Below are 9,337 nucleotides of genomic sequence, written 5' to 3'. Positions count from 1 at the left end.
TCTGTAATTACACTCCTGCGTCTGAAGATTTCTAATTAATTTCTGCTAAGCTTTAATCCCCGTATTGTTGTGTTAGCCGGTTCTGTTGGCCACTGCTTTTGTGTATCATAGTCTTTGGGAACATCCGAATGACATTTCTCCACAATGGTCTCAATCCATCCTGTCAAATTCTACGCGAGGGTGACTAAATGCGCAATGACTATGACTTTCCATTCCTGTGATTGGCAGTCCATAGGACTCTTAAATCGGCCTCGCAGGTGGAGGATGCGGTCAAGAAGGCGTACGGCGTACTGGCCTTCATTAATCGAGGGATTGAGTTTAGGAGTCGGGAGATAATGCTGCAGCTTTATAGGACCCTGGTTAGACCCCACTTGGAGTACTGCGCGCAGTTCTGGTCACCTCATTACAGGAAAGATGTTGAAGCCATTGAAAGGGTGCAGAGGAGATTTACAAGGATGTTGCCTGGATTGGGGGGCATGCCTTATGAGGATAGGTTGAGGGAGCTTGGTCTCTTCTCCCTGGAGAGACGAAGGATGAGAGGTGACCTGATAGAGGTTTACAAGATGTTGAGAGGTCTGGATAGGGTAGACTCTCAGAGGCTATTTCCAAGGGCTGAAATGGTTGCTACGAGAGGACACAGGTTTAAGGTGCTGGGGGGTAGGTACAGAGGAGATGTCAGGGGTAAGTTTTTCACTCAGAGGGTGGTGGGTGAGTGGAATCGGCTGATGTCGGTGGTGGTGGAGGCAAACTCGTTGGGGTCTTTTAAGAGACTTCTGGATGAGTACATGAGATTTAATGGGATTGAGGGCTATAGATAGGCCTAGAGGTGGGGATGTGATCGGCGCAACTTGTGGGCCGAAGGGCCTGTTTGTGCTGTGGCTTTCTATGTTCTATGTTCTAAATGGATGGGAAATCTTGGGCTGATGAAGCAGAAAATCCCTGGGATCAAAACTCATGCGTTTCTTTCATATTTACTGCAAGTGTAACAATTACTTTAACTGTCTATTTCCATCACTATCTTTTTTTCCTGTCATGCTTGGCTATGACACCAAAAATAAATCTATTTTCCAATGCCATCTCTGCTATATCTCCCTAATTGGCTAAGTGCATTGGGATCAATCCCAGTTTCTGCACTCCAGCTTACAATCTCACCTTCGCTGTTGAGTCAAGTTGTTTCTTGCAGGTGAGTTTTCTCAGCCCTTCAGTTGCTGAGCCCCATTTTCTCGTGTAAAGGCCCGTTCTCCACTTTGACTTGTGTATGCTGTTGTTTATTTCTTCCCCCTCTGTTCCTTCCACCCAGATGGGCAAGCAAAGCTTCCCTCATGGGAAAGTGTCCTCTCAATGTGACAGCAGCGATGCTCAAGGTGGTGAATCTGAAGGCCACTCGGGCAACTTACAAACCATTTCGAAAAGGGGCAGGTGACCTGTTGGCAAACCACCTGGCAAGGTGCCAGAAGGGATCCCCTTTAATTCAATAATCACCTGGCAGGGATACCGTTTTATTGCGATGTTGCTCTTCTCCATCCAGGAGAAAAAAGGACTTTGTACGCAACAGGGCGCACGGTGGCACAGTGATTAGCACTGTTGCCTCACTGCGCCAACCCAGGTTCAATTTGGGTCAGTCTGTGTGGAGTTTGCACGTTCTCCCCGTGTTTGTGTGGGTTTCCTCCCACACTCCAAAGATGTGTGGGTTAGGTGGATTGGCCGTGCTAAAATGCCCCTTAGTGTCAGGGGGACTAGCTAGGGTAAATGCATGGGGCTATGAGGGTAAGGCCTTGGTGGGATTGTGGATGGTGCAGACTCGATGGGCCGAATGACCTCCTTCTGATTTGTAGGATTCTATGATTAACACTTCCTTTTGTAGCTATAATCTAGAGTTTTCAAAAATTACTTCTTCCTGTCTGACAATGCAAATCTCTCAAATGCAGTTTGTAGTGTTCAATTGTTTAATTATTCTGTCTTTGATTGTGTGAGTCTAGCAACTGATTCATGCATGCTGTGCTTGATTGCTTAAGTCTGGGCATTGACTCAGAGCTAAAGTAAATAGACACACACAGAAAGTCCTCAATTCTGAGCTGGAATAAGAATGAATGAGGACATTTTGGAATTGCCTAGATATTTTGAAAGCACTGGTGTAGACTTAGAAACCAGTGTCATCTCTGCATAGCTCCGAGGCATAAAATATACAAAAAACATTGTGGGGAGGTGATGGCCTAGTTGCATTATCACTAGACAATTAATCCAGAAACTCAGCTAATGTTCTGGGGACCCGGGTTCGAATCCTGCAGGTAGTAAATAAAGGCATAGCGTACAGAGACAAGAATCTTGTGCTAAATGTTTTTTAAAACACTGTTTAGCCTCAGATGAAGTATTGAGGTCAATTCTGGGCACAGGTGGTAAGCCCTGAGAAAGGGTGCAGGATAGGTGTACTAGGAAATGAAAAAAAAATCAGTCTGTGTGGAGAAACTAGAGAAACCAGGGCTATTGTGGGGAGGCAATGGCCTAGTGGCATTATTCGTTACACTATTAATCCAGAAACTCGGCTAATGTTCTGGGGACCTCGGTTCGAATCCTGCCACGGCAGATGGTGGAATTTGAGTTCAATAAAAAATATCTGGAATTAAGAATCTACTGATGACCATGAAACCATTGTCGATTGTCGGAAAAACTCATCTGGTTCACGAATGTCCTTTAGGGAAGGAAATCTGCCGTCCTTACCCGGTCTGGCCTACATGTGACTCCAGAGCAACGGCAATGTGGTTGACTCTTAACTGCCCTCTGAACAAGGGCAACAAGGGATGGTCAATAAATGCTGGCCGGCCAGCGATGCCCATGACCCATGAATGAAGAAAAAAAACTCACTCACCATAGCTTGGCCATACCTGACCAGCAATTTCTGACCATGTCAAGTCCTGTCCCCTCCAACTGCATCACAACATTCAGGTTACTTACATCAGGTGTTATAGACAGATCCCAAAGTAGAGACTTCCTCCCTTTTCAGAAGCTGATGGCCCATTATTGCATTTCCAGCATTTTTTGTTTTTAATTGGCATTTTAACCTCTGATAATTTAAAGATTTCAAATCAAAACTTGTATTTATGTAACACTTTTCACAAACTGTCTCAAAGTACGTGACAGCCAATGAAGTGCTTTGGAAGTATAGTCACTGCCGCAATGCAGGAAGCTCAGCAGCTAATTTGTGCATAGCACGATCCCACATTCTGCCCGTGTCTGCGTGGGTTTCCTCCAGGTGCTCTGGCTTCCTCCCACACTCCAAAGATGTTCAGGTTAGGTTGATTGGCCATGCTAAATTGCCCTTAGTGTCAGGGTAAATACATGAGGTTAAGGGAATAGGGCCAGGCTGAGATTGTGGTCAGTACAGGCTCGATGGGCCAAATGGTCTCCTTCTGCAATGTAGGGATTCTATCTTCAGACAGGAGATTCAGACTCCCTATGTAGGAAGCAGCCTGCACCCCTTCCTGTCTGACTAAGCTGGAGTTGGTCTACATGGTGCTACATGATTGAATTTCACACTCAAGCTTTCCAACTCAAACCTCAAGCCACTTCCCCTCTCCACAGACATTACAGAGCCTCTCCTCTGAAGTTGCTGAGTCAATCTCACATGGATATTTTGATTTATCATTCCCTTTGTTTTTGTGTGTGTGCGTATGTGTGTGTAGGGGGGGAGCGGATTGGGTGGTGCCAGATTTAAGTCAAACTAAAAAAGAAATTAAGCATTTGAATTGAGGAACTGCAATATTAATCTAACAATTTTCACTGTGGATTTGTTCAGGCAATTTTTAATTTATTCAGCCACTCATTTCCAACAATAAAATTCATTAAACAGCCACTCCCTCGAGATTAGAAAAGGCGAAATTCAAAAACATTTTTCACTATTCTAAATTACTGCTTGGTCGGATAAGTGGTCTTGGCAGAGAAATCATTCACCTGCTCAGCTATAAATCTGGCAATTTCAATGCTGACCTACCCCCGTCCCAGGGTGGGAAGTGCAGCCTTCAGACTGACTGCGGTCAGTTATTGCTGAAACCTCAGCAACACTTTAATAACTTCCAGCAAAACCTTTCTTATGTATGGATGGCTGGCACAGTGGTTAGCACTGCTGCCTCACAGCACCAGGGACCCGGGTTCGATTCCGCCTTCGGGTCACTGTCTGTGCGGCGTTTGCACGTTCTCCCCGTGTCTGCGTGAGTTTCCTTCGGGTGCTCTGGTTTCCTCCCACAGTCCAAAGATGTGTGGGTTAGGTGGATACTCTATCAGAGAGTCTGTGCAGACTCGATGGGCTGAATGGGGCGGCGCAGTGGTTAGCACTGCTGCCTCACGGCTCCAGGGACCCGGGTTCGATTCCCGGCTTGGGTCACTGTCTGTGTGGAGTTTGCACGTTCTCCCCCGTGTCTGCGTGGGTTTCCTTCAGTTTCCTCCCACGCTCCAAAGATGTGCAGATTAGGTGATTGCAGGGTGGGATAGTCTGTCGGAGACTGTGCAGACTCGATGGGCCAAATGGCCTCTTTCTGCATTGTAGTGATTGTATGGAAGAATCAGGCGAAATATACATGTTTTATTTGTAGTTACCACGAAATCAAATGCAAACATTACAGTGCAGCGCTGCAACTTATCTTCCTTTTTTGTAAATACACAAACATTTGATTTGTCTCTGTATTTGTCTTGCTAGTTAATCTCCCTTTTGAAGTATTTTAAAGTTGTTCTGTTTGAAGGTGCTGCAAAAAAAATGTACCTTCACTGACTTTCAAAAGTTATTTCTACAATGCCTTTTTCAAATGACATTCTCAGCTTGGCCCAAGTGATTCCGATATTTAGTGAGAAATTAAAACAATGAGAATTCCTTTCCGTGTTACTCCCTTCCTCTCTCATCCAGGCTGCCTCCTCCTCACCCTCAGATTGATCTGCATTTTATTTTTCCTGCCTAATCCCACTTGTCCCCTGTTCAATCTGGCCCCAGTGCTCTGACAGCTTTTATAAACTAAGCTTGCTCCTTCTGTCACGCCACGCTGAGTGCCAGGAATTACGAGAGGGAGCTGAGGATATCCCATCACTCTCACAATAAATAGCTCATCTGGTCCCTACAGTGGGAATGAGGCAAGCGACAGGCGTTGTTGCTTTCTGTTCCCCTACACCCTGCTGAATGAGGACATGCAGTAGCCTCGTAAAGCACGGCAGTTTTCCTATAATTCAGCAGGCCAGTGCTTACAGCTGTAGAATGCCAGAAGGTCGCTGCCCTTGGATGATTTCAAAATGTAATTCTTCATGCATAGAGTAGGCACAGTGGCCGCATCTGTGGAAACCTGCGTTCAAAAGGTTTGATGAGATTTAACACTTTTAGTGCTGTTTAGGTGCATTGGCCGTGCTAAATTCTCCCTCAGTGTACTCGAACAGGCGCCGGAGGGTGGCGACTAGGGGATCTTCACAGTAACTTCATTGCAGTGTTAATGTAAGCCTACTTGTGACACTAATAAAGAAACTTAATCTTAAATCCAGGAGCAAAGGCAAACTGCCTGCTTGGAAAAGTATATAAAACACTCGCACAGTTTATCATTTTGCTGCCTTTGACAGAACACCAACAAAAGGAAAATGTGATTTGATATATCTGTGTCATAATCCAGTAGAATAACTTTGCAGCAGCAGCAATATGTGCTAGGTTTAATTAAGCGTGGCGTGAATTCGGAATTGAACACGAGCTTTGCCCGCTTCTTCAGTCATTGGAGACATAGAGCAATACAGCATGGAAACAGGCCCTTCGGCCCAACAGGTCCATGCCGACCATGATGCCCTCCCAGCTGGTCCCAATTGCTTGCGTTTGGCCCATATCCCTCTAATCATTTCCCATCCATGTACTTAACCAAATATTTTTTAAATGTTGCTATTGTACTTGCCTCAATGGGGAGGTGATGGCCTCGTGGTATTATCACTAGACTACTAATCCAGAAATTCAGCTAATGTTCTGAGGACCCGGGTTTGAATCCCACCATGGCAGATGGTGGAATTTGAATTCAATAAAAAAAATCTGGAATTAAGAATCTGCTAATGACCCATGAAACCATTGCCGATTGTCAAAAAAACTCATCTGGTTCACTAATGACCTTTAGGGAAGGAAATCTGCCATCCTTACCCGGTCTGGCCTACATGTGACTCCAGAGCTACAGCAATGTGGTTGACTCTCAATTGATCTCCAAGGGCAACTGGGGATGGGCAATAAATGCTGGCCAGCCAGCGACGCCCATGTCCCATGAATGAATTAAAACATTTTTTCAAAGCTACTTTCTCTGGCAGCTCATTCCATATCCACACCACCCTCTGTGCGAAGAAGTTGCCCCTCAGGTCCCTTTTAAATCTTTCCCCTCTCACATTAAACCTATGCCCTCTAGCTTTTAAAACCCCTTCCAGCCGTGCTCGCCCCAAAACTGGAAAATACCCGAGGTCAATGGATCTTCCCATGGGCAGACCCTCGCCCGCTGCGATTCCCATGGCGGGCGGATTGGGAAAATTCGCCCCTATGTGCGGTGTTCCCATCTATGCCCCTCATGATTTTATACACCTCAATAAGGTCACCCCTCATTCTCCTACGTTCCAAGGAATAAAGTCCTAGCCTGGCCAACGGCTCCCTACAACTCAGGCCCACTAGTCGAACATTAGAAATCAATGAAAACTCCTTTGTTCAAAGTATTCTGGAAAGTGAAAAAAGATGCAATGGTAAATAGCTGAAACATTTTCCTTACAGCACCAAGAGTTAGAATGCAACTCTAGGTGTCATTCAGCTTTTAACAACTGTTGCTGCTTTTGAATTGTTAAGTTGTGGAAAGTAATCTATTCCCACTCTGAAAAAGATGTCTATCAGGTTTCCTGATTTGAATGCAACATGCAAATTACATCCTCGGAAAATACAGCCCGACTTTTGCCAGAAGAAAAACAACTCGATCGGTCTAATTACAACTGGAACTTGATTGCTGTCTGTCACATTTGGGTAACAGAAGGTTGAATGCAAACTAGGGGAAAGAAGGACAATTCATCTGAGTTTTATAGAGTACAGACTCTGGTGATAAAGCAGATTTAGGTTAAGAGTTTATTGAAGATGTACGCCAGATGTGGTAGGAACCAAGTTTCAATAAATGATATGTCGAGCTTGTGGATTTTTTTAAATAAAGAAGCTTCACTGAAAAATGAATCAATAACGTGTTAAAAGATTTTTTTTTGTAACAGCTGCCTGGGTAAAATGTATTAAATTACAAACCTTTCCTCATCTTTTTGGAAGGGCAGTATACTGGCTTCATGATCCTGGTCATCGGAAAGCAGTGGAACACAATACTAGATTTTGGTTCGGTTACTCAGTAAACATGTTTATTCAAACAGTACGCAGTGATGGACAACAGATTTTATTTAAGGTTTCCTTGGTCGATAGAAGTTAATTAACATAAAACAGAAGTTGCGGTAAATACACGGCAGGGCAGCCAGCAGCCATGGGGAGTTAATGGGCAGCACAGTGGTTAGCACTGCTGCCTCACACTGGCAGGGACCTAGTTTCAATTCCTTGGGTGACTGCGTGGAATTTGCACATTGTCCCTGTGTCTGCGTGGGTTTCCTCCAAGTGCTCCGGTTTCCTCCCATACTCCAAAGATGCGTAGGTAAGGTGGATTGGCCACGCTAAATTGCCCCTTAGTGTCTCAAGATGTGTAGGATTAGCCATGGTAAATGCACAGGATTACAGGGTTAGGGCAGGGAGGAGGGTCCAGGTAAGACATTGGCCGGTATTTTACCACCTCACTTGGGCGAGGCTTGTAAAATCCTGCCCAACGGAGAATTCTGTTCTGTGAGCCGCACCCAGAGAGCTGGTGCAGACTCAATGGGCCGAATGGCCTCCTGCATTATAGTGATTCTATGATTCTGATTCTAATATTCAATCCCAAACATGGAGAGAGAAATGTCAAAACTTCCAGACCCGCTGAGTATTTCCAGCATTTTCAGTTCATGTTTACAGGTCTCCAGGATCCACAGGATTTTGTCTTTTGTGACAGAAATACTTACATTACTGCTGTGCTAAGTTATATTGCAAGCAATATTCTTCATTTTTCTGTGCGTGACTCAATTTTTTCTTTGAAGGCTTCAGGCAGATTTGGTGATTGAAAAAAGACAGATTGAAAATTAGTTTTTCTTTAAAATAGGATTAGGAGCAAGCAGAGATTGTTTTTTTTCTGAATTGGCCAGATACATGTTTGATAAAATTCCAGGAGTTGCTTGTATTTGAATGGAATGGGTTGGTTCCATTCCCACACCCGATTGGAAGTGATGTTCCATGACTCCAAGTGAAATTGGTTTCTGTGACCCTGACAGCATTGTCGAGTCACAGAATTATAAAGCACTGAAGGAGGCCATTCACGCCATTGCAACTGTGAAAGCTCTTTGAAAGAATGATTCACTGAGTCACAATTCCCGTGCTCTTTTCGTGTGGGGGACACAGTGGTCAGCATTGCTGCCTCACAGCGCCAGAGAGCCAAGTTTGATTCCTGGCTTGGGTCACTGTCTGTGCAGAGTCTGCACATTCTCCCCGTGTCTGCGTGAGTTTCCTCCGGGTGCTGCGGTTTCCTCACACACTCCAAAGAAGTGTGGGTTAGGTTGATTGGCCATGCTAAAATTGATCCTAGTGTCAGGGGGACTAGCAGGGTAAATGTGTGGGGCTATGGCAATAAGGCCTGGGTGGGATTGTGGTTGGTACAGACTCAATGGTCCAAATGGCCTCTTTCTGTGCTGTAGAGATTCTATGATGATTCTATGAATTTACACACCTTGGGATGCTAAGGGACAATTTACCATGGCCCATCAACCTAACCTGGAAGTAACGGAATGCATGAATTATTTCTGGATGCCCAGGTTCATTAATACAAAATGGATGCGAAATTCAATGAGTTAATTTACAATTTAACAGCCTGAATGCGGAGGTCAGTAGCGGAGTAATCACATTCACTGGTCACCCCATTGAAATCCACACCATCTCCCTGGTGTGGATGAACCTTTCCGAACGTTAGTTTGAACACAGTACTAAGACAAGGGGTCCAGGCATCCACCAACAACGATGTCGTTAAGCAAGGTAAACAATGTAGGAATTAGGAGGAGGAGGAGGCAAATTGAAGAAATTTTCAGTCTGCAAACCAGGAAATTCATCAGACCTTATACATTTTAGAATGAAACAAAGATTGGGACATACATATTAGAAGCTGAAATGTCAAACGCATTAAAAAACAAACTGGAATTATTGTAATGGAACCTGATTGCACAACTATAAAACCAGCGCTCTGACGAAGGGTCATCT

The 9,337-nt window shown here is 44.7% G+C and overlaps 1 protein-coding gene across 1 annotated transcript in view; it reads right to left on the bottom strand.

Annotated features, from left to right (window-relative positions):
- Positions 1-7,347: 7,347 nt before the first annotated feature.
- Positions 7,348-9,337, bottom strand: part of mrpl3 (mitochondrial ribosomal protein L3) — a 67,092-nt gene continuing 65,102 nt past the window's right edge. The window contains exon 11 of the transcript XR_013495652.1: positions 7,348-7,526. The gene's annotated coding sequence lies outside the window, so the exon portion shown is untranslated. The remainder of the gene's footprint in view (positions 7,527-9,337) is intronic.

This window comes from Mustelus asterias, chromosome 2 (genome assembly GCF_964213995.1).
Source record: "Mustelus asterias chromosome 2, sMusAst1.hap1.1, whole genome shotgun sequence".
NCBI classification, from domain to species: domain Eukaryota; kingdom Metazoa; phylum Chordata; class Chondrichthyes; order Carcharhiniformes; family Triakidae; genus Mustelus; species Mustelus asterias.
The sequence above is the reverse complement of the archived record's forward strand: the minus strand, read 5'-3'. Positions and strand labels throughout refer to the sequence as shown.